Raw genomic sequence first — 25,451 nt, 5'->3', positions numbered from 1 at the left:
CTTTGGTGGGCTCAATCTCAGCATGTCCCTGAAATCTAATTCTCTGGCTACTTCTGTGACTTTGCAGGTCCATGTTTCTGGAGCACTTTAGTATCAAAATACCAGCTTAGTCCTCCAGTCCTTATGTAAGAAGGCACATTTTAAATTTACAGAAATAAGAATGTAGCTGGCACTCTTTCAGGGTTTTTGTGCAAAATCAAAATAAGTTGATTATAGGCCTTATGCTACTTCTGGAAATAAGAACAAATATTAGTTCCTCTTGGTGCTGCAGAGCCCTCTCTAGCTTTTGTTTGTGGTGAAGTGCTCAGTCTGAGATTAGTAAAGAACAGGGCAATCTACAAAGTACACAGGAGAGGAATGAGACTGGAGCCAAGGTAAGTGTTTGCAGTACTGTGTTAGAGTCCCTGCCTAATAATGAGGTGCCTTTTGGAAGTGAAGGGCGTTACCTCTCCTGAATGTACACTTCTGTTCCTAAAATATGTCTTTTAACACCTGCAGCTGCTGATTTTGCTTTTCTGATGCTGTATGGTTAAGACAGCAAACACCAGAGGATAATATTTTGGCAGGAACTACTCTGTCTGCACTTTTTCTTCCATGGAAGATGCACGAAGGTCAAAAGATTTCAAGGGAGACTTTGTGAATAAGAAACCTGCATATTCTGTAGTGGAAGGTGGATACCACAGTAGCATTTTAAGAAATTGGCATTGTTTCATTTTTTTCTGTGGGTATTCTTGCAAAGCTCTTGTCTTCTTCTGGTTTATGGAGCTCTTTTCTGACAGAGAAAATGTTTTAACTTTAAAGCCATTTGTCCATCTGGATGAGTAGTCAAAACCTGCTCACTTAACCTCCTGCCCAGCTTCTCTCTCTCTCCACTCTTTCTGACTGGTCTCAGAATCTTTTCTCACTTAAGCTCCTTTGCAACTGGAGAGAAAGCTCTTCCTTGCTTTACTACCATTCCTGACAGCTTTTACCCCTGGAATCTGTGTACCCGCCTCAGTCCCTTCTTTCTCTTGCTAAATGTACAGCCTCCATTAAAGCAGTATGTATCTCTAAGCAAAGGCATGATGTTTTCAATTAACAGTGAAATTTGATGTAAGTTCTAGAGCAGCAATTCCCTCTTTGGTGCACTTGTTGTCTGCATCATTTAGATCTCTGTACCAAAGAGGGATGTTGCTCCAAATCTGAACACTAAGGATAGTAAATCCATGGAAAAAATGCCCTCCAGACCTTGAACTTCCCAGGAAGCCTTCATTTACTTTCATCAAGGTATAGGGAAAAGGCAATTAAACTGCTTTACATCTGCACTGTCTACTGGACTGCAGTTGCTGAATTTAATGCAGCATTTGCACTAAGCAGAGTAAATCAGCTGTGTAGAAAGTTGAGCTGCTGATCATAATAAGATAGGGCAATACCCTACCTGTAAGACATGAAGCCACATCTCCAACAATGGAATAAGAATGAGAAAGAAAAAGGAAAAAAAAAAATTCCTCTGTCCTTGAGGAAAATGGACCTTGTGGAGACCTTGGGAATCTATTTGTTTATTGTGCAGTAAAGCAAGAGAACAGCCCTTGTTGACTTTCTGGGCAATATTTCTAATTGCAACTATTACAGAATACTGAAACTCCATGGCAGGAAACTTTTCTTCATATCTCTCTTGAAAGACATGAAAACATTTGAACATTTGAAATATTGCCCCTAAAACACTCCCTTGGGTTGGAAAATTTAGTAAATTTTTCTGAAATTACTAGAGTTAAAATTTCTGTTTTTCAGATATGGGCAAGTTTCTCCTACATTCTTGGTTTCCAGCCAATTGAAATTTTGGGATTTTGGTTTACTTTCAGCAGGTCCTCAGGATTCCAGGCAACAGACTATGACAATTTGAAAAGGGTTTAGCCTCATTTGGACTTGTCTGCCAGACTATGACTGTCTCTGTTTCCCTTACAATTGCTTCAGCTCTCACTTGAAAATAGAATTTGCAACTTAGTATTGCACATATTACAATGTCAAATTGTCTTTTTCATGCAATCTTTGAACATTTCACTATTTTATATTATTAATTTACTTTCTTTTTCTTTAAATGTAAATAACCCCCAACAACAACATCAGATGATGGATTCTCTTCATTTATATAACCTTGACTTTACCAGGTGCATTTATCCCAGAAAGGCCTGGCAAGCCCCAGGGTTCTCATTTTTCTTGTAATCTCCTTTCATTGGCATCTAAAGTGGTATTAAGTATACAGACATTTTGACCTTGAAGTCTTCTTGATAGAACAGAAAAGCAAGACCCCTTAAATAATAAAAGAGGCAGTTCATAGTTTTATGGTTTTAAAATAAGATCCCATTTATTTTCAAATGCTGTGGTGATTTTTCAGTGTCTACATTTACTGTCTCTTTGGAGACTTACAAGTTTGTTTCTTTCATCTCCTGAAAATGCAACTGAAGTCTAGAAGATATCTTCTTCTTTAAAAAAATGCACCCCATTTTCATTTCTGGAAATGCTAGTTCTCTTTCACCATCTATATCCTTTCATTCTTCCTATTACTTTTTTTTTCTTTTTCTTGACAAAATGCTTTGTGTTTCATATTGTCATGCTCCATTTTAACTAAAGATCTTCTAGCATTTTGGATATTCAGTATTAGTCCTTAACTGCTCACTGCACAGACTTCATAAATACTATATTAGCTTTCTCTTTAACAAAAAGAGCCAAAATGCCCTATTTTTATTAAGAGTACAGTGATGAAAACTCATGTAATTTACTTTTGGTACAGTCTCTCATTAAGAGAAATGGAAAGCTGATTTTATAGTCTGAATTAGTACCTTGATAATATAATAGCATATGTCTCATTGACAGAACACAATAAAATACATTTCATTGATACAACACCCCAGTTTCATTTTAATAAGTAAAGAGTTCACAGTATTCCAGACAATTCATTCTGTGATCAAAGTGTTAGCAGAGATTTTAAAAACGTTGCCTGCTGGACATATTCTCCTGCATTTCTCTATGGCACATAAAGCGTTTAGGACTAATTACCATTGTCACCTTTAGAAACCATGGCTTGAAAAACTGGAAAGAGAAAAATTCAGATGCCACCACTGCAGCAGTGTGGCCATGGTGTCTCCAGGGCCAGGGAGCAGCAGAGTCTGTGTCTCTTTGGGATGGCTCCATGTCTGCCAGGAGAGTGGCTCTAGCACAGCAGGGCAGAAACCTCCCTGGGAGCCCATGGCCTCTCCAGTGGCAAGCTCAGCATCTCAGGTGCCTCTGCTGGGTAGGGCTGCAGCTTAGAAAGGACTTGTTGCTTTTAAAAGGGATTGAAATTTCTGGTGGTTTTGGGCATAGCAGATTGGGTACGGTGACAGGAGGATACACAAGGATGAGGTGAGGGGTTTATAGGGCTTGCAGAGTTGTATTTTAGATATTAGTAGCAGTTTGGGAGCCTTTATTTTGATGTAGGAAACTTTCCTTCAGTGAACCTTCTGCTGAAGCAAGCTCTTTGCCAGGTTACCACTGAGTGAGTTTACTAACCCTTTGAAAAGTGAGGATGGCACGGCTCAGTGGCCTGTGTAAGCATCTCGCCCCTTAAATGCCAGTGTATGAGAATTTTATATTCTCCCTCTGTACTTCTCTTTTTCACTCAGTTGTTCATTCTTCACATTCTCAACTTTGTTTTCATGCTGTTTCTCGCTGGAGTTTTTCTCTTCTCCCTCACTGATCCTTCATTTGTAGTCTCTCCTAAGCAAAATAACAATCAAGTGACATTCCATTTTGTACCAGCCTTTTGAAAACAGTGTGATTTGAATTAAAGAGCTTGAATATAGCATCTACAAATCTGTACACAGATGTGTTGTGGATAAATCAAAATTAAAATATTTGGGGAATTGTTTTTAAAATTGCAGCTTACATATGAATTTACAAGGATAGTCCTTAGCCTTCAAAAACCGTTTACTGGAATTAAAATTGTGCAGTGGACTAATCTCACTAGAAGACATGCTGCAGATAGTAGATAAACATGCAGAGATTGCATATTTACTCTGTGTTGTAAAATTATGTATAATTATATTGTTTGTCCATGTTTTTGTATTTCTGTTAATTATATATAAATGTGAAGATTAATTGGATAGGAATTTGTGTGTATGTAGAATTCAATTCCACAATACCACCATAGACAAAATCAGTGTCTCCAAACTATCCACACATTCTTCTGCAGCAAATAAATTGACATGTGGTTAAGTCCTCCAGTTCCTTTGAACAGCAGACTTCTAAGCACATTCTTATGTACTCTGCTACAGATAAAGTAGTTTATGGTCTGAGTTAAGATGTATGGGCATAATCCCTTACCACTGAAAATTAAATTGTTGAATGTGGCATCACACAAGTGTTAATGTCTGAAAGCCTGGTCCTCATTTACACCTACAAATTCATTTAGCAATCCCTAGTAAAAATTTTAGGCGTATAAAGCTTCATCTACAGTGCTAAAAGATATTTTTACAACGTGCTCATGTCAAAATCAACTGCAAAAGTTTTATACAAAGTCAGATATCTAGTGTGTCTAATAGCTCTGAATGTGTGCACATGTTATTAGTTATAGGTACAGTAATTCTGGCTTGTTTCACTTGTACAATGCTACATTTGTGAGCTGAAGGCCTGGATTCTGTGGTGCATGTAGCCAGACCGGGTACATTCTGAGAAATGCTTTATCCAGAGTCATCTACTCTAGATGATTCTTTTGCGTTAATGCTACTTTCACAGTGATGTCTTCAAAAAAATTTTGAAACTGCCATTCAGATTATCATATGAAACAACTCATGCAATTTTATCTTCTAACATAAGACTTAAATCTCTCTTGAAAGACATAGTTAATTTTTAATGCTTTTTCTCCGGAACCAGCCAAATTTTTAAAAGTAAAGCTGATAATAGCCCCACGAACAAATGACATCAATTGAAATGTACTTTTTTTGTTTGAGGTGATTGATGTAATTTTGTATTAAAGTGACCTTTGTTAGAAATGTTTTGACTATAATGATTTCCTGTCCTTTTTGCTCAGCAATCAGAACAGCAGAACTAACATCACCCTGTTTCAGGTGCTCCCTTAATACTTGAAGGGAACAAGCTGCACTGAATGCCTGCCTGAAGGATGGGCAGTGGCTGCACGTGTGGGTCAGCACCAACTGGCCATGGAAATGTAAAATACCAACCTGAGAGGTTAGTAAGGAACCAGACCTGGGCCTAACACCTCTAAAAGTCAAATTGCTATCTTGAATTTAATTGTTTTACCTTGTATTTCTTAGCAAGAAGGTTTGTTCTCAAGGGAATTGTTTGTTATATGCATGGGCTGATTTGTGCTTCTTGAGGCTGATCTTCTTTTTGTTGGAAGTCTGGCACCTAGAAAACCTGTGATTTATGCTTGTGAATGATACCTATTATATAGTTATAGAAACATACCTGCATCTGTAAAACTGATTGATAGCTCCTTATATCAAAACATATTATTATGAGTGACTGGAAGTCCTCAGGATGGCAGTGATCTTTTGCAGATTCTCTGGATGAATGTTTAAAGATATTTTCATTTAACAGGAAGAAGTACAGTTAAATTTTTCTGTGTGAAATTAATTCTAAAAAGCATGAGTCAAAACTTTATACTGTTCAGGAAAACACAGTTACAAAAAAGTAACTTCAAAGGAAAAGTTAAGAATAATCCTAAAACTAAGGTGCAATAGGTGCTTGGATTAGGTGCCTCATGTGACCCACTGATTTTAAAATGTGTGGGCAGTACTGCAGGCCTATTTTAATTTGAACACTACTAAATATCTGTACAGACAGAATACTGAGCAAGACAAACTCAGTATGGCAGATGCTGTTTTTTCCCTTCTTTATTTTCTTACTTTTCCTGTAGAGAAGAAAATAATATTTAACATGTAGACTCCTGTTTATCATCTCCTGTTTGTAGGAAGAGATGTATCAATATTAGTGCCATGCTATTCTTTCAACTGTGAAGTAAACTTTTTCATAACAACTCTGTGATCTGAATATTTTAGTAAATAATTCAGAAATACAGAATATAATAGAATTAAAAGGATCTGTTTAAAAATAAGGTTGTAATTACAAGCTACTAGGATTCATTTCATAGAGCATATGGCTTCTCTAATTAAGAGGAAGGCTGTTATTTTTTTTTATCTTTTAAGCTGCATATAATACTCTAAGTTCTATTCATGTGCTGCCAAACTTGTCAAATGAGCCTGCTTTTGCAGCTAAATTTTTGCTCTTGTTCAACCCTTTCTTATCAAAGGCTGAAGTTAAAAAAAAAGCACACAACATAGAATAATATTGAGCTTTGAATCTAATGCTGAAATTTCTTTTAAAATTCTTCCCTTATTCTAACTACTGTCCTGAAGTTCATTGGTCCCATCTATTTGAAAGTGTTCACCTGATGTTCATCTTTATTTAAGATTCTGTCTCCTATTTTTTAGGTTGACAGGATGATGAATTTATTACATGATTATTGCCATGTCAGCTATTCTGAACATAATTTGAATTATGATATTAAGGATGGTCTTGGCTGTTGCAATAAAGTATAGGACATACTTTGCATGGTTTAGAAAGCAGCATTTTTTCTTCTCGGTTGTCTACTTAGTAAGAAAAATCCCAAGAGTTTAAGTAGACTAACAATCTAGGAACAATATTTTAAGAGAAAACTAGGCCAGAGTTTACTCCAGAATTTTTCCTTGCTTTGCTAAGTAAATCTACTAGAAGCTCCAAAGTTGTCAGATGTTAATCTCTGTGCATACTTGGTGGCCACATTGCATTTTGGTTTGTTGTCTGTTCAGAATGGAAAAGGATTAAAGAAGCATTTTTGTCACATGCATCTGTGATTTTAGTGCTGAATTCAGTCTTGCTGGGTCGTAGAGCAGAAGGGACATTCCAAATTACACTAAGCTAGGAAAAGTAATTGGCATAGCCTTGTGTGCAGGGTTTTTATAAAAATGTCTCTGCTGGATGCACACCTCTATGTTTCTGCTCTTCAGTGCAGTGTCTGGGGGTTGCACAGTGCCCAGCAACCCAGCTCCAGGGTAGTCCCAGCTGCAGGCAGGGCCCTGAAAGAGAAAGGTCCCAAAATGCCTCAGCTTGGAGATCTGCAGAATAAGATTTGGCACGTGTTTCTTAAAGCTGATCCTATGACAACTTGAGCAGCTGCTGCTGATGATCCTGTGAGGCTTTTCACTGTTTGAATAACTTCTGGAACATCTAGACAGAGTGAACATCTAGGAGAGTGCTGGTACCTCTGGGAATTGAAGTTAGATGTTACCCAGGAAGCAGTGAGTTTATCAGCTAATACGTTTTGCTTCATCTGCCTCCAGCCTGCTACCCTTCCATTAAATAGCACTCAGTGCACAAGCCATCCTCTGTTTTCAGTGGGGTTACTCATGTGAGTACCACTTCACACAGGAGAGTGATGGGATCAGTATCTGAATTGCCCACCACCTGGTTGTTATGACATTAGTGCTTATTGGCTTGGGTTTACCCACAACTTCCAGTTATAAAAAAAACCCCTAAACCAAACCAAAAACCCCAAGCAAATAAAAATACCCCCTCAGAAAAGCAGAAAAGTAATGGAAATTGCATATTATTGATGTCTTTCTCATATTATGTTTGACTTTTTTGTAATGCAAGCCTACCCACACTACTCTTATATTTATGAATTTGCATGCTAGGCAGTCATGTAATGATTTTTTTTTGGTAACAGCAAGTCCAGCCCATTCTCTTTGTATTTATTTTGTACACTGTCTTATCAATAAATCATTCAAATGATCTTAGTCATCTACTGCAACGTGAAGAAGCTATTCTTTGTTTCTGTCAAATCTGCTTCTGAAGTTATCTGTTCACAGGTACATGAATATTTATACAGATGACATTTTCAAGGCATTTTTGGCCCTAGATTCCTAATGGAGAATAATATTCCTGTTTAAATGAGTTTCTATTGTTTTCTTTTAATTTTCTATGAAATATTATCACTGCACGTAAACTAATGCTTTGTTCACTCGTTTTGATCTCTAATAATGTAATCTTATGCAAAAATTATAAGTGAGCTATAAACACTGGTGAATTATAATTAAAAGCAGATTTAATAAGGTGCTCTTAGCTGCTAATTGCCTTCTTGAATTGAAATATTAAGATTCATGCAAGATGTTTTTAAGGAAAGTCATGTTAGGTATGAATTTTGTGACTATATTCTTTAATGATGTCAGTAAAAGGAAGAAGGCGTTGAGCTGTATTCTTAACACTGAGGCTGCCAATGCCTAAAGTTCAAGTTTCACCCAATTCTTGCATTGCACATGGAGAAAAATATCATGGATTTTGCATTAAAGTCCTGGGTCTGACCACATTCCTTTTTTGCCACCTCAGGTTCTCACTGGGAAAGGGTTTTAAAAAACATTGCACTGGGATCTGTTGAAGTGTATCATACTTGACTAGTTTTGTGTAGAATGAGCAGGGGTCTCTGCATAGGAATGGCACTTTGGAATTTACAACATATTTCCCAATAAGTATTTTTTTCAAAGTAAACCTTTAACAAGGTGCTGCTGGGATGTTATCCATTCTCTGCAGCATCCTTAAACTCTATGCTCAGGGTCATCTTCAAAAGCTGAATTTGTAAGTAAGCATGAAACAGATTTGTCAAGCTGCTGTCCACAAAGTACTCAACAACCTGCATGGTGAAAGGTGGAGGAAAAAAACAGATGCTTACAGCTTGAAAACTTACATTTCAACTATCAATTTGTTTAAAAGGGGATTATGTTGTTTAAATACAATAACACAAAATTAATATGAGACTCAGGAACTGTCCCACTTGATCATTAGACTATTACAGAGATAGTATTTTGTACTATATATACTAGATATATATCTGTATCTATATGTATCTTAGCAAAATACCTACAAATAATCCAGTGGCCGAAATTGATGGGTCCCTTGTGTCACAGGGCCTGTTGTGTGAACTCCCTGAAAGGAGCCTTTGTTTCCATAGGCAACAGAGCTGCTGTGGCACTATGGATCAAACACATCCGGATTTACTTTTATGCCTCTGAGGTAAACAGTTGCCTGCTGCACTACATAAATACAGAAAGAAAAACTCTCTTTCAGTAAAAGACCTGACCAGCATGAGTGGCAGGCTGCTAAGGGGAGCTCGGTGCAGGCAGCTCATGGGAGAGCAGCACATGCACTGCCATTTTTGCCTTTTCTGTCATTTAGTGCTCTTTCTTGTTGTGTATTTCACAGCTTAAAGACTAATAAAAAAAGTCTTTAATGTGATCAATTTTCCTTTTTCCACATCCAGGTAGAATATGTTTTGGTTGTCTTGTCACAGTGAGGATGGAGATAAAATTATCAAATGTTTCTTCTTTGGACTATTTGAATTATAGAATTAACTGTACCTTCTGATCTCAGCCAACCCAAACTGTTTTGATACAGCTAAATGGAGAGTTTTAAAAGACAATGCAAATCTACCTGCGTTTTGAAAGCATACCGTTCCATTTTGACCAGAGTGAATAAAATTAAAGCAATATATTATAGAAGGTAGCATAGGAAACATGACCTTTACATAAAAAAAATGAGATGTCTTTTGATTGTTGTTGTACAAGAGAAATTAACTACAAAGATCAAAGACAAATGTAAGGTACTGATTAGTTATGTCTGGGTTTGCTGAGTTTGCCTGTTCATCTGATTTAAATTATGCCATTCCATGCAATCTATGTTTATTTTATTTTGCATTTCCTATTTGTCTTGCTAATGGTTTTGTTCTCTAAAAGGTAGATTTCCAGAGGTGCAAGCCACCAAGGTATACTCTGCTGATTCAGTACAAGTAGGGGAGTGGAATCTAATCCTGAGTTAAATACACAAAGCTTTACAGATGTTGCAGTGAGAATTTTTGGATTGATTTTAATAGTATCCACTGTCACATTTCTGAAACTACTGTTACCCTGCAAATAATCAAATCCATTGAGGTTCTGCCTCTGTGACAGTAGATTGAGACTCTTAAAATATATTTGTTCTGCTGCTAAAAATGCTCTTAGTGCTTACTTATGCATCTTAATGAAAAGTAAATCCTCACTCTGTAAGCAGAAGTTTGTGAGTGTTCAGGGCATGGAAGCTCTGCTGCCAGAGCCCTGTCTCCCTCTTGCAGGATGGATTTGTCCAGGGACCAACTCGTGGCCCCGCAGAGGTGGCACTGCAGCATCTCAGGTCCCCTGTGCTGAACCAGGCTCCCCCCTGCTTGCCACGGGAGCCCCAGCCTGTCCCTTCCTGATCTTCCAGGGGGCTCCTTCGGGATTCTGCTTCTGCTGGAGTAACTTCTCTTCAGAACGGGGCGATGGGACGTGCCTTTCGCACCGTGACTTTCTCTGTCATAAGAGGTCAAGTACCGAATATTCTTCTCCCAGCTGCTCTTGTCATAGAAATACTCCTTGAATTTATATAAATGCTCTGTTTATTTGTTCTGATTAAGGCTCCTGAATAAATTAATTATTGAGAGAAAAATTAAAAATGTCATTTTAAGGTAGAAATATGTAATAAATCGCAAAGTGAATATGTGATAATCCCAAAATGATGAGCGCAGTCTGCATGGCAATGCATATTTTTTTGAGTTCTATGTCTTAGGTCTCTACATCCTTTTTTGGTTAACATGAAAGCTTTTCAAGGTCAGCAGTGCCATACAGGTAATGATGAGCCTGGGGAAGGCTTATGTTAAATGTGTCCTCAGTGCTCAGGTTAATCTTTTCATTTGTGACTTTTTTTCCCCCCCGTAAGTGGATACATGGAAAGATATTACCTGTGTCATAAAAGTAATTTTTATGTCTTTAAATATTATGGTGGTATATTTTTCAAATAAGAGGTTAATTTAAGCATTAAAACTGTGACTTTCGTTAACAATCCCCTAACTTCAAGCGCTTTATTTAGAAAAACGTAAACTCTGGGTACTGCAAGGTTGTATAGACGTAAAAAAATGTGAAGGGATAAATAAAAATAGGGCAGCTTATCTGCACTTTTACATTTAATCCAAAATTGCATGTTATTTTATCTGACCCAAATAGGTGGAAACAATAAATTAGTGAGTTGAACAGATTACCAGTGTCTTGAAAGTGGAGCTCAGTTTAGGTACTGCTGGGCTGAGTCCTGTAGTCCTTATCTGATCTTGTGAGCTCTGCCAGCTACCTTCACTTTCCATTTTTTTAGTGAGGTGTTGACTTTCATTAGCATGAGTAGCATTTTGTGTTATTTTGTGAAGATTTGCAATGGTCATTGTTTACCAATGCACTTTCAGCTACCAGGAAATCATGTGGTGTTATTCTTTTCTCTCAGACTCTTGAGTTTTAAACAGCAATCCAACTTGTTTCTTAGGATTTCCTTATTATAAGGATCTAGCTGTCATATATTTCCATGTGCATGAAACTGAACACAAAAAGATAAAATAATTTTTTGGAAAATACTTCTGCCCTGTTTTTTACAGAAATAGTATTTTTGCATTTGTTTGTGTATGACTGTCTAAATGCCTTGTCTAATAACTTTCAAAGCCACTGACAAGTGTCAAGCAAACTTGACAGGAGGGAAGTAGTCTCAAGAATAATTGAGTTCCCAGCAGCTTTGGAAAAATAGACCCCATAAGCACTTTGACTGAAGGAAAGACAGCAGAGAAAACTCACGTTCTGTGAGATGAGAGGTTATAAATTCCCATACCAGAAGAAAAGCTCAAATTGAAGCTTAAATCATGAGATACAAATCCACAGAAAACCAAGCTACATTTATTTCAGGCTTCATTGTTTCACTTTTGTTTTTAATAACATCTTATGGGATTTAGAGATCAAAAAAATTTTAATCTTTTGTATTTGTCATTATTTGCACTATTTATTTAGTTTTCACTGTCAAAACTTATTGAAAAGAGATTATTTTTCTCTTTTTGCATTTTGTCCGCATAAAATGAAGCATTAGTTTATGGGAGGTGCAAATGGTTGTGTTTACTGATTAATTACTAATTGCTATCTGTTTTGTGCTTAAACAACATTATTCCACGTTTTAGTCTTTTTTTAATGCAATAACTATGTCATAATCTTTCTTTGAAAATTGAATTTAAATATCTGCAACAAGTGAGCTGTGGAAGGTTCTCCCCTTGTTGCCTCTGGGTCTTTGAATTAGACCTGAAGAAATAATTCTGAACTGTTGTTTGTTTGCTACAGGTATCTTGCTTCCTCTAAACATGCGATGGGATTTGACATCAGTGCTCTTTCTCCCTGCTGATATTGTGATTAAACTGCCAGATTTGAGCAGGTATTTGAATACACCAAACAAATCCTTCACCTTTTCCAGTCTTCCCCAACCAAAGGCCACTTTCATGCCCACATCCCTGCAACACCTTTCCTATGCTGAGGAAGGAAGGACCATTGAGAGAAGACATGGGAACCTGTGGCAATGTGCATTTTCTGTGACTTCACACTTTGCTGCAAAATTATCAGTCTATGCTCTTTTTTCCCAAAATTTCCCCTACAACTTGGATCCTGTCAAGGAGGTAAGGGGGACTGCTAATTCCTGCTTTCTCCGGTATTTATTCTGGCAGGATGAGTTATGCAAAAGTGAGCACTCTGTCAGTAATGTGCATACTGGCAGTATCATTGTAGGTGGAGACTGTGCTCTCTGAACAGTGCTGATAATTGTGCTAAAAAATTAAATCAGATCAATTATCCTGAAAGGTTATAGTGTAACTATATATTTCAAGCAGTTTTTTAAAAACATTTTGAACTTGGCACAAGCATTTGTTCAAAATGAATAGGAACTGAGAGCAAACAAGCAAAGACTTTAGGGTCTTGGAGTAACTTGCATGTCTGTCATCTAAGTGACTGTCATGTCACACATCTGCTTTGTGATATGTCACTGCTTTTCTATAACATGCCACATCCTAAGCAGCGTGCTGAATGACAGTATGTCACTCACCTCGCTGTCATGCACAGTCTTGTAGTACTGAAACCTTCTCAGGCAATGGATAAAAAATTGAAATTTGCTCAATTTTTCCACAGAGAGTGCTGAAAGAGTTGGGAGAAAACTGTATTAAAGGAAAAATGAGAATAAACTCCCACTTATTGGTTGCTTTCTGTTATCAATTAATTCTAGTCCAGGAAGCACACATTTTGCACCTATTTGGTACAATATTCTACCCATTGGCCTTTGAAAAGAAGGTGCCTATATTGGAGGCATTCAGGAGCTGGGCATTTTATAAATGTAAGTCAGGGTTCTGACAGATTATCTCTGACAGATTTAGATGCAGTGATAGAATGCTCACACTTTACACCTTGCTTCTCAGCTGGAAGTAACCACCTGAAGAGCAAAGGCACCAGATTGGATGTGTGATGTAGCTCACAGGCCAGCTGAAACTGCTTATGAAGGCAGCTCTCCCAAAGTGGGAACAAGCATCCCATTTTGTAGTACTGGGATGGAAATGGGTGGAGGGAATTCTGTAAATCACAACCTGAGGGAAATGTAGCTTTTCTGCTTAATGGACCAGGGGATCTGATGGAGGATGTAGGAAAGGCAAGATATTCAGAACCTTTTGCCTCAGTCTTTCCTGATTAGGCCAGCCTTCAGGAATGCTGAGTCAGCCACTGCTTTACCCCCTTAGTGAAGTGGGCAGTGAGTGAAAGTGCCTCCTGTGAAGCTTTGCAGTTGATACAAGACCAGGAGGAGTCTTGGATACACCAGGTACTGTCATTCAGAGGCACCTGGAGAGAAACTCACAGAAGTGGCATGAAGTCCAGCAAAACAGAGCAAAATGCTGCACCTGGGTAGCAGTAATCCCGTGTGCCAGTAGCTGCTGGGGGGCAGCCAGCTGAAAAGAAGCTCTGCAGTGGAACACCTTGATGTCCTGGTGAATGAGAACATTGCCACCAGACCCAGGGACATGAACTTTCCTCTCAAATCAGCAGTGGTGAAACACATCTAGTTGCTGTGTCCAGTTCTGGGCTCCACAGGACAAGAGATATGACAATGGAAATATGGGACATTCCAGTTAACTGTAGGGAAAAATGTTTTATAGCAGAAATAATGAAACACAGGAGCACATTTTCAACAGAGCTTGTGAAGTCTCTTTCCTTAGAGATGGATATTCAAAGCCTGTTGGGACCTGGCTCTGAGCAACTTGCCATGGCTAGCCCTGCTCTGACCAAACGGTTGGAGCAGACAATCTCCTCCAGAGGTGCCTGGTGCAACCAGTCTGTGATTCTAAAGCTCACACATCAGACTCCCCAGTCTCTAGACCTGAAGACAGTTTTGCTTTAAAATTTGCTCGCTGAGTTCCTTTACTTTTGTTTGATTGTCAAGAGAATACAACATGCAAAGTACACCACGGGGCTATGTTTGCTAAAAACTTGTACAACCTCAGGCTAATAAGGGTAACTAAAGTAGACAGTGGTGCAAATCACAAGCTGGCAGTTTTACAAGGTGTCTACTGGAAAGAAATTCTTTATAGGCATTTCTTGAACATTTTCTTGTAATTCTGTGAGGTAAGTTTCCTTTCTTCTTATGCCTTTAGACAGATGTACAAACTGCTTTGAAACCAACCATACTGGAATTAATACTTTCTTCAAGCCATTACAACTTGACTTTTTTTTTTTTTTTTTTTTTTTTGGCATTTCTTCTCATAGAGACCTCTTTAGGAGATTTAACTTTGAAGCCTTTGTCCCTTTGAATGTTATTGTCTTCAGCAGCAATTTTTAACTCCCAGCATCCCCTTTCTACTGCAAATATGAATGTAAGTCTCTACATTATTCATTCTTTCTAAAGTGAGAAGGGAGAGTTGTAAACTGCTGAATTACAACCTGCAGTTGCCAAGAGGCAGGAACAACTTAAGAGCAATTTAATTGTAGATGTATTCCTCCTTTCCCTTTTAACTCTTTCCTCAGGGAAGGATAAACGATACAGGCAGTTGAATAGTAAAGGAGCTGTTCTGAAGATAGAGAAGGTCAGAATGAACTTTGCAGCTAGTAAAACAAAATACAGCCAGAGTATCAGACCATCTTTAGAAGATCAGGAATTTGAAATTAGTTCATTGAGTTACTCTGTTCAAGCTTGCTAGTGTGATGGACTTTACTCACAAAAAAAAAAAAAAAAAAAAAAAAAAAAAATTCAGTTTAACATTGGGAAGGAGTTAAAACAGTTGCATAATTATTAGTGGGTGAGATTCCATCAATGCTCTATGCTACCCCAGCCAGCTCAAGACAGAATTTTATGAAGAAAGCAGATCTGAGGTAAAGGGAAAATGAAGCTGCCAGGAGGTCGTATGGTCTCAGGCCAATTGGTGATGTCATAGTTACACTTTTAGTGATGTTTATGCTTGTCTGAGAATATCATCATGGAAAGTAAATGCTGTTCTGGAACAGCCTAAAGAGAATGCTGAATTGGTGCTCCTTCTCTTAGGTGCTTTTTTTTACATTGTTTATGACCATGGGAACTTCTTGTGTGGTCCCTCACCATTGTTTCCACAGCAATAATGTGGATGTAACCTGCCTCCTAACAGTGAACCTCTACAAGATGTCATCTCAAAAAATTGTGTCATCTGGAGAACCTTAGGCAGATTACACCCACAGTCAATACCAGCACTGCAATCCTGAACTGCACATGCTGCAAACAGCAGTGCCTGACAGCAGGGTGAGCTGTTCCTGTGGACTAAAAATATTCTACTTTTTATTTAGAGTGAGGAGTGGTTGAAAGGGACTTAGAGAAACACTTATTTTACCATCTTCTATAAGCTTAATGTTAAAAGCAGTACAATACTGCAACCTTTTTACCTGGGTATCCACTACTAGAGGAGGACAAGCCTTGAAGCCAAGAGCTTTTGTGAAAGGCATGAATAATATTAATCCTATTACCATGGTTGAAATAGAAGTGGGCATATTCTTCTGTTGTTGGCTTTGTGAGAATGCCTTATTTTCTACTACCAGCTTGAGCAGTATGTACTGCGAGCTAAGGGTGACCCTTTCTTTGTGCACTCATTCCACGCCATATCTGTGATGTGTACAGACATTTTGCATGACATTGCATGCTGTATTTTAGCAATTCCTTAATGCGGCTGAAAGGAGGATGTTTGTAGGCACCTGCAAAAAGATTTTTCTTAGGTTCTCTGCCTGAAGTGGAAAGTCTGCAAACCTGCCAACATATTAATTTACTATATAAGGTGTCTGCCATTTTTAGATCATCTGGTTTTATACCTCTGGTCCTCAGAGTCTGGTAACAAAAATCAAAATATGTAAAACCAAAATATGCACAAAAGTATTTCAAAATTGTTTTTTTCTCTTCCTTTTTGTCTAACTTAATTGGATTCTCCTATACTATTCTGTGAACTACAGAAAGGAGGAAGAAAAAAAAAAGGCTCTTTTTTTTTAAATCCCTCTCCTTTTGATGACAAGTCAAATATGGGGTCATTTGTTTTGTCTGAACTACAAGGCAGTGTTAGCCTTGAGCTTGTTTCCTCTAGAGAAGAGAGATTATGTAACAGCACTAAATGATTGTCTGGATAAATAAATAAACCTGGCTCACTCCTTGAAGGTAGGTAGGGACAAATATATAACAATAGCAGGTAAGGGAGACTTTTCTATGAGTGGCTGAAATTTACTTGTGGAGCCACACACTTCTGGTACACTTTATCTGCCTTCTCCTTTCCTTGTGAAGAAGAATCCTCAGAAAGGCTGGTTGTTTGCAGCCATTTGGTCAAAAGCTGGAATTGTCAATATGCTCTACTATAATCAACTCTGCAGTGCTCAGTGACTCAAGTCCTTGTGGCCCTTACAAATTTAACAAGTTTTCTGAGGAGACTTGTCTAACCACCTGAGTCTTAGGAGATTTTTCACCACCTTTATCCCCTCTTTGTGACTTTCCAGCTCTTCCCACCCCATTGTTCTGTGGTTCCATGTGTAGCTGTCTCAATATAACTGATGTACAAACCTCTGGGGAATTTATTCTCAGTCTGTACTGAATCAAGGCCATATAAGACTTAGAAACAAAACCTACTGTTGTTAACCACTTTAAATAATAAAATCCTGTGGTGTTCCATGGCCGTTTACTGAAGACAGTCTCCATCTTAAAGAATTCTATAACTTCTAATCATATTACTATACAAACATGTCATTTTACTTTAATAGACCATTCAGGGAGAAGAAATACTTTTGAGTTCACATTTTCATTCTGCAGTAACCTCAAATACAAAAATTTACTTTAATTTCTTTGTATTCCTATGACTTTAAATTTTTTCTGCAGTGCCCGGAATATTCTGGTTTTTAGGATGGATCCTCACTCTTTCTGATATGGCATTCTTGACACTTATGGGGTAAAAATAGCATTATGTGTGTAAGTTCTTTTTTCCAAGTCTTTCTGTATGATTTATGTTCCTTCTTTTACTAGTTCAAGTGAGCAGTTTTCTTAGGGTGTGTGCAGGGACCCTCCATGAGCACATCACCCCCTACAAAACAGATTGCAGCTGGGACATACTACAGCAACAAGTATGTAGTTGGGGCTAAACAAATTACCTCCAAAATCCACATCTTGAGTTTCCAAAATTACATATTTAGGTGATTGAACATTTATTGACCATGTGGACTGTCTTTTTAAAGTACCAGCTGTATTTTAAAGCAAGCATAATCTTAATCTGAAACAGTACTAAAGAACAGTTCTGTTCATAACAGCCATGTCAGAATTTTCTGATCCCTCTGTGCCTACATCACTTTAATTCTGGGATAGAAATAAACATAGTCTGAAAGAAAAGCACTTCCTATTGATGGCTAAGAGTATATGCTATTGCGTGGGAAAGAATATTATATTGACCTATTTTTTTTCTGAAATGGTATTACACTTTACTTCACATTCCCTTGTACTTGGTTTAATTCTCTTTAGAGCAGTTCTGCCTATCCTGAGGGATTTGAGTAGCCTAACTTGCCTTTCTTTTCATTTCTTTTAATGTCCCTGTTTCATGTCTGCATAAGAAAGAGAGAAAAAAAGCTCTCAAAAACTTTTGCTAGATTAACAGCATTTAAAATACTTAAGTAGTATTTCAAACCCAAGTGCTATCAGGCAGGACTATGAGAGGAGGGAGATGAGGACGGGATCTGCCTCCATGAGCCCTATTCAGCTGGGGAGAAGACTGCTAAGTAGAAGACAAAAATTATTTTGAAGAGGAGAGCTGCATGGTAATAACCTACAGTTTTATGGAATAATGGATGAAGAAATACATGTATGAGACCGAAATAATTTGTTTCACAATGTGACAGAATACAGCTTCAAGTCCCTTACTGTTACTATGGGCAGGACAGTGACCTTTACTTGTAATACATACATAGGTTTGAATCAGGGTTTTTTGGGTTGATGAGCAAGCAAGAAAGAAGAGCCACAGTTGTCTTTCAGATTTTGGGAGTGTATAAGGCTCAAATTCTATTCATAGTTATTTTTACACTAATCCCTGAAATCAGTGATGCAAGATCAGCTAGTAAGCTTGTGCTCATTTGCAAATACTTCAATATTAAAAGTTCTAAAGTATAGCAAGCATTCTACAATACATGCTTTATTTTTTCATCTGGCCCCTCTTGGGCTATTAAAATTCACTTAACTTTGAAATTCTTGAGTAAACACAATTTTTCAGATTGTTCATTTAGTCTCTATTTTTTGATAATACTCTTCTGTGATCCTTCTTTTCAGCTAGACACACTAGGCAGATCCTTGTGGTGAATTTATAGCACATATAATATCAAAATCAAAAACATGTGAGTAGCAAAATACACTCCTCTGACTCAGCCTATGAAAATATTCGAATTAATTGCTCACAAGCAGTCTTTTCATAATCATCCTCAGTGATGCTAAATTGTGAAGCTAAAATTCTGATTAAGGTGACCAAAATAATTTAGGAGGGCTTTTGTGTAATGGCTGCATCTTGAACCTGCAGGGAACTAAATATAGGGAGCTATTCACCTATCAGATATTTTAATATAAACATGTGTATAAATGTATACACATATTTAAACACATACCTAGGCTTTTAGACTCATAGAATTTTAGACTCCTAAAATAAATCTAGAACATTTCTTTTGATTTACTTCTTATAACAACCAGAACCTGATCTTAAAATGAAGAAATATTCCAGGAAATAGTTCTCCTCCCTTAACTTCTGTTTTTCTAGGTAAAACATTGTTGTTTGTGGTGTTTATATAATTATATTCCAGTGTAATTCAAGTATGTAATGACATTTCTTAAATGAAAGCATTTAAATAGCTCAGGAAATTGTTCTACTGTTCTGTTTCCTGACTTAAAACCCATTTTGTCATGTTAGTTTTATTGTTCAATCTGTCTGAGCTCATTTAGGTACATTCTACCTTATACAGAATAAAATGAAGTATTTACTTGCTGGTCATCTCATATATGCTTATATACAAATATGCATATTATAATAACAGCATTCATCTATATATCGTCATACAGGTACTATTTTCACCCTTTTACTCCATTTTAGTTAACATAAAAAACCAGAAATCTCACATAACATTAGAATGCAACTAGACTATAACAAAAAAGAGTAATCTTAAATTATGGAGTATCAAATAATAAATCTATTGGTTACCGAATAATTTTTTTTTAAAAATAAATCACTTTAATTTTTCATGTAGTACCAATCAGTTATAAGAAATATAGAGTTTTTCTTTGTATTTGGCAATACAGCAAAACCATTTTCTTGCATGTACAGCCTAAAAGGATGCTTTGTTTTGTTCAATGAAATAGAATAATTTGGTACAGAGGTGGTATTTTTCAGCAAAGAAGGGGAAAATTTACCAGGCTTGCAGGAGAACTGAGTCTTCTTTTACCCTAAAGACCCTTCCATGAGACAAGTGATAGGTTAACCTGTTTCATTTTTATCCAGAGCTTTTTTAATTTAGTGGATAAGATTAAAGAGCAAGCTGAATACCACAGGTGTAGCTTGGGTTTTTAATCTGCTTGACTCAAGTTAATCTAGTTCCTGAATGGGGCTACTAATAATATAGTTCCCAAAGTAAAATAGGAAACCTAAGCATTGCAATGCTTTTATTCAGCTTTGAATAAATCAGAGGAGCATAAAATATACTGAAACAGATTAAATTTGATTCCTGCAGGAATCAAAGTTTTAGAAGTTGTAGTAAAGATGGTGAGAAACTCAATAGTGATCAAACTCTGCCCAGGGCAGACAGACTCTGCTGGGGTGTGACAGTGCCCAGAGAAGCCCCCTGGGTGCTTGGCCTTAATAAACAGCTTAGGCACAGCCATGCTCATGGCTTTATGCAAAGAGTAGACACCAGTGAGATTATGGTACTTATTTCTGTGTTATCCTGCACTGGAAAATATGTCTCCATGCTCCAGGACAAAAATGGAAGTAGAGGCAGAAAAATACCCTCGTGTATAAATAGTGTCTAATTCAGCACTGCAGCATAAATTCTTGGGTGTCTTTTTTTTAAAGGCACTTTAAATTTTATATATTCCAAGCCAAATTCTTTAGCCCTTAGGTGAGCAGAACTCCTGCTGTCCATGCTGAGGGGTGTGCTCAGTTAAAGAGCACAAAAGCTTCATCCTGTGTTACACTGTTAGCTTTGATATTTCTGCAAGTTTTCAGAATTTTTTTTGTGAGCTGAGAAGTCAGAAACCCCTGTGTCTGTCATCCAGCTCCTGGCATTGGCACTGTAAAGGCAGCAGAGTGAGCCCTGCCCCACAGGAGGGTCTGCAAGGGGCACAAACCCCAGGTGCACCCACTTTATGGATTTGGATCAGCTGCTGGCACCTTCCTGGTGGGGACTGGAGCGAGAGCAGGAAAGTAATGGGAGAGAAAAAAAATGTTGTGTTGGTACCAACAATTGCAGGATATAGTTCAGAGGAGCAATGAGTTTTGTAAAAGCCTTTTCTTGCCAGAAAGGAATATTTAGTTCCTCTCCAGCCCCATTTTGGTCTGGGAAGCAGCAGGGCTACAAGCATTGCCTGGGAAGAGCTCTGGGCACCCCTGGATTGCGGGGAAGGAGAGCCAGGGCAGGCACTGTGCAGGACTGGGGTGGAAGGGTGGCTGCATCAGCCCTGGCCACACAGGCTGCACCTGAAAAACCTCCACCTGCCCCCAGAGCTAAGGGTGTGAAGTGCTGATTCTGTGAGTGCTTCCGAGTTTTTCCTACGTCTTAAACTTCAGAAAGAAATGTGAACTTAATCTGTTTTTCTTCAGTGGAACATGCTGTATTTCCTAGATGTTGGCTCTAAATTTGGCAAAATAAATCCACTGGATATGACTGTAACTGTGATGGCTCAACTAATTTTATATACCATCATTATCCTATTCAGGGAGACTGAGCATCTTGAATTTTTAGTATTTAGCTCAGCAGTCAATATATACTTGCATGTTTTAGTTAATACTCATTCACATGTATCTAAATATACAGTCCTTTTTTTTAGTCTTCAAGTTAAGAAACTAACACGTTCTTTTAACCATGTTATTTACAGAACTTCTGGAGAAAATTTCATGATCTGAACAACTGCTACAGCTTGTTGTAGCAGTGAAGGTCTAAGGCACTAACAGAAACTCAAGTACTTCTTTAATTTATTGAAGAAGATAACTGTAAGTATTTGAAAATCAATGTAAATACACATTTTAATACACATAAAAAGATGTGTATTTCATGGGGTCCTAGCTTCCCTGGGTACTTGCTTTGTCGTGAACAGTAATTACTTAAAGTTTAAAAGTGCATGTGTTAATCACTTAATGTGCTGTGATTAAACCATCCTGCTTATTTATGTTTAGATAATTTTCATCAAATAAAGAAAACATACTGGTCCTCTGCTTAGTAGAGTACAAGTGCAAGATGTGGAGTAGTTTTGAGTTTTCCATAACTTAATCCTCTTTTCAATATTTAAGAAATATAAAATCTACCACTACGATGTACTTGGCAGGTATTTGTTACAACCATCTTTGGAACTTATTTCATATAGATGTATTCTCACAGACTGCAAGGAAGAAGTTAAGGTGAAGACATTTCAGATTATTTCATATAGAAGAAAATGCATACCCCCATGATGTTACCTTTTCAAGGCTAACCCACCCCCCCTTAACTGGTACAGAAGATGTTTGTAGAAGTTAATTTTTTTGTGATCTCTGTTCCTGTGAGGAATTCAAGCTTAAAAAGTGCAAACAATATTGAAAACTCTTACATCCTTAAAATCAGACACAATATATGTAAGAAATACCATACATGATGGGTCTGCAGGGCTTCTCTCAGAGCAGTTGTGTTCAAGAGGGCTCAGATGACTGCCTGTGTACTCAGTTATGATGTTTTTCATTTGTTCTAATGGTTCCTAACTTAAATCTTGGCAAAAAAGCCATAGAAATCCCACTTAAGTATCTCAGTAGGTGCTTCTTAGTGAAGAAAATCTCTTCAAGAAACAATAGATATTACTACAGTTACTCATGCTTGAAAAATATTGCAGGCTGATTGTTGGAAAGCCCTAAGGGTGAAAACTGTGACTCCATCCTAGCAGCTGTGGGGAGGGGAAGGAAGGATGTCTTGTGTTGTGTCCTCATTGGAAGGTAAGTTCTGCATCCCTCTGGTTAGTGGGGGAGTCAAGGAGAGCCTCATCAGCTTCTGCTAAGTGTTCTCTGCCTGTCTTGCACAGGGTGGGTGGTTAGACAATACCTGACTGTCTGACAGTAGCAGATGTGATGCAAGCTTCAGTGTGCGAGGAAGAAGAGTTCAAGTTCCTTTTGTGTCTATAAATACAGAGCTGCTGTGAAAGTCTGTGAATAGAGCTTGAGCCTAATGCATGAGGACCCTTGAGGCAAAAGATGTGATGGAAAAGGGGAGGCATGTAAAACACACACCTGGGAACAATTACTTTCACTCATCTATTCTAAGAATGGTTTCAAATATTTAGTAAATCTAATCCATCAGCAAAAGCCACACTGTTTGGAACAATGAGGTGAGACATATAGCTGTTGGTAGGGTAACTTTGCTCTGCTAATGGCATGTTACACCTGGCTGCAGTTACTTAACTACTTTACAAAACTTTTCAACTTACTCAACACACCTGTCAGTTCACCCAGCTGTGCAGGAGCTGTCATTAAAAACTTTCAAGCTGTCTTCAAAGTTCATCTGTGCTTTAGAGGATCACCCTTCCAAAATAAGGAATCTCTACAAAGGTTACTGTCCTGACCAAAGGGGCTTATGGACAGTTAGATACTGCCTACAGTATATTTTTCCATTTTGTTCTGAGTATCTTGGATGGAAAATTTGAAATTAAATTAATGCAGCAAGGACTTCTCAAGTGAGACAAGGTGCAGTGGTTAGAGCTGAATCAAGGGTTGATGGTCAGCCTAAACTGGATTCATCTGAATCTGATTTCTCATCTGCTTTATATCCTATCCCACCACCCATTTTCTCTTTAATCTTCATTCAGTATCTTACTAAACTGTTTGGTGTTTTCTTACCAGCTCTAAGAGCTGATATTGGCAGGCATGTACTAAAGTCTTTGTAAAAAGATTTCTAACACTGGATGTTTCCTTGGGTCAGGGAACTATAAGGCTCCAACAAGCTGTGGTAAGGCTTTATTTTTGCTTTCTGTTGATCCACCTGGAACTGTCTTGCGTGTGTTCTGTGGCTGTCTCTAGCAAAGTAAAAAATTCTGGCTGTATTCTTTTTCTGTATTTTGTATCTTATGTCATATAGCAGTGTTAATTACTTACTAATAACATCCTATACAAGAAAAATGTTAAACATAAAGTAAAGTTTTGTTACTATTCTGTGCTAGGCAGAAAAGCTATATTTGAAGTTGCACATCTGCATCTCTCATGAAAGATGATTTGGGTCATTTTGGATAGTGAACTGTCCAAATATAAAGCCAGAACTTGTGGGCATGTTCTGGTTCTTAGTCTGGAACCTCTAAGATGACTAAATGTCAGCTATCTCCCCTGGAGACCATGAACAAATAAAACTTTACTTCTCTGGGGCACACATTTTGGTAATTAGTGTCCATGCACCGAAATCCTTGATTCCTAATTTGGTGTTACCTATTGTGCTATTAAAATAAAATTAAAAAACAGCATTAATATTCTTCTTTTCCAAATTTCTTATTGAGAGATGAGCATTACTTGCAGTGCCCCAAATGAACTTATTCAGGTGTATGACTAAAGCAGAAATTTTCAATTCCAATAGAATAGACAAATGTACATTTTGGAGATAGAATTTTAATTTTTTAGGAAGCCTTGCACTTTTTTGTGGGTTTTTTGTTTGTTTTCTTTTTTTGTTTGTTTGTTTTTTTTGGGTTTTTTTTTTGTTTTGTTTATTTTTTAATTCAAAGACGTAATGTTGACTGAAGAGGTGGTTTTTTGTGGGGAAAAAAAGGCATTTATATATATCTATATCTATTTATCAGTACTGGATCAATGAAAGAATTTATGGAAAGGTGTTGGTAACTAATGTTTCTCTAATGACAAATTACCAGTGCTTTTGTTGGAAGGTACTGGAAGGGAAATGTCTCAAGATTATGAACTAAATAAATAGCCATGCATGTAGATGTACCATTATCTGACAAACAGAAAATCTAATTTTAGCATTATAACCACTTTTTCTGTGTAGTTTTTCCATCTCTGAATTGGGCTGGCCTATAGTTAGTACCTGGAATTTGCAACCCTTGAAGCATGGGCAATGTCTTACATTTGATTGTTTGATTTGTTTGTAGTGACTGGATTTTACTTTACTTGGTGTAGTTCCATACCTTAAATTAAAAGCTATTAAATTGGTAGCTCTATATATGGTTGCCATACATATTTGACTTAAAAGGTTTCTTTTATTCTAGAATGGGACTATTGCACAACCAGTATTTGGAATATTGATTCTTTAGCTACCTCCATAACTATACAACTGATTCTCTGCCATTTTCAAATGGTTGTGATGTGGGGATTGTTAATAGTTAAATTATTAAAAAAAACCCACCCAAACCTGTAATCACTGTCACTTTCTAAAAGAGCAAGATTATTTACTTTCCATTTCTAGCCTTCATTTTGTGAGACTGTACTCTGCACAGATGAATCCTATTTTCAGAATAGTGATCTTCCTGCAAGAAAATCTAATACAAGAGAGCAACATCAAACTGACAGGAAGATTGAATAGGTAATATATGCCCTCTTCTTTTTAATGTGGGTTATCTTTATGATACTGTGGCCTGTAATCTACAACTTTGACCCACATCTTTCTTTTTAGTTAACCTCCATCAACTATCTAATATAGCTTCACATGTTTGTCATGTGAATCTGTAATTAATGCCATTCTATTCCCCGTGTTAATATGTTCACTGAAAATTATATAGAAGGAAGGGTACTTAGATCTACAGAGAATTAATTAGCATGTAATTTTCAGCATATCATCTAGTGTTAATTAGCA

This window comes from Taeniopygia guttata, chromosome 8, assembly GCF_048771995.1.
Source record: "Taeniopygia guttata chromosome 8, bTaeGut7.mat, whole genome shotgun sequence".
Classification (NCBI taxonomy): domain Eukaryota; kingdom Metazoa; phylum Chordata; class Aves; order Passeriformes; family Estrildidae; genus Taeniopygia; species Taeniopygia guttata.
This window is presented reverse-complemented; position numbering follows the sequence as displayed.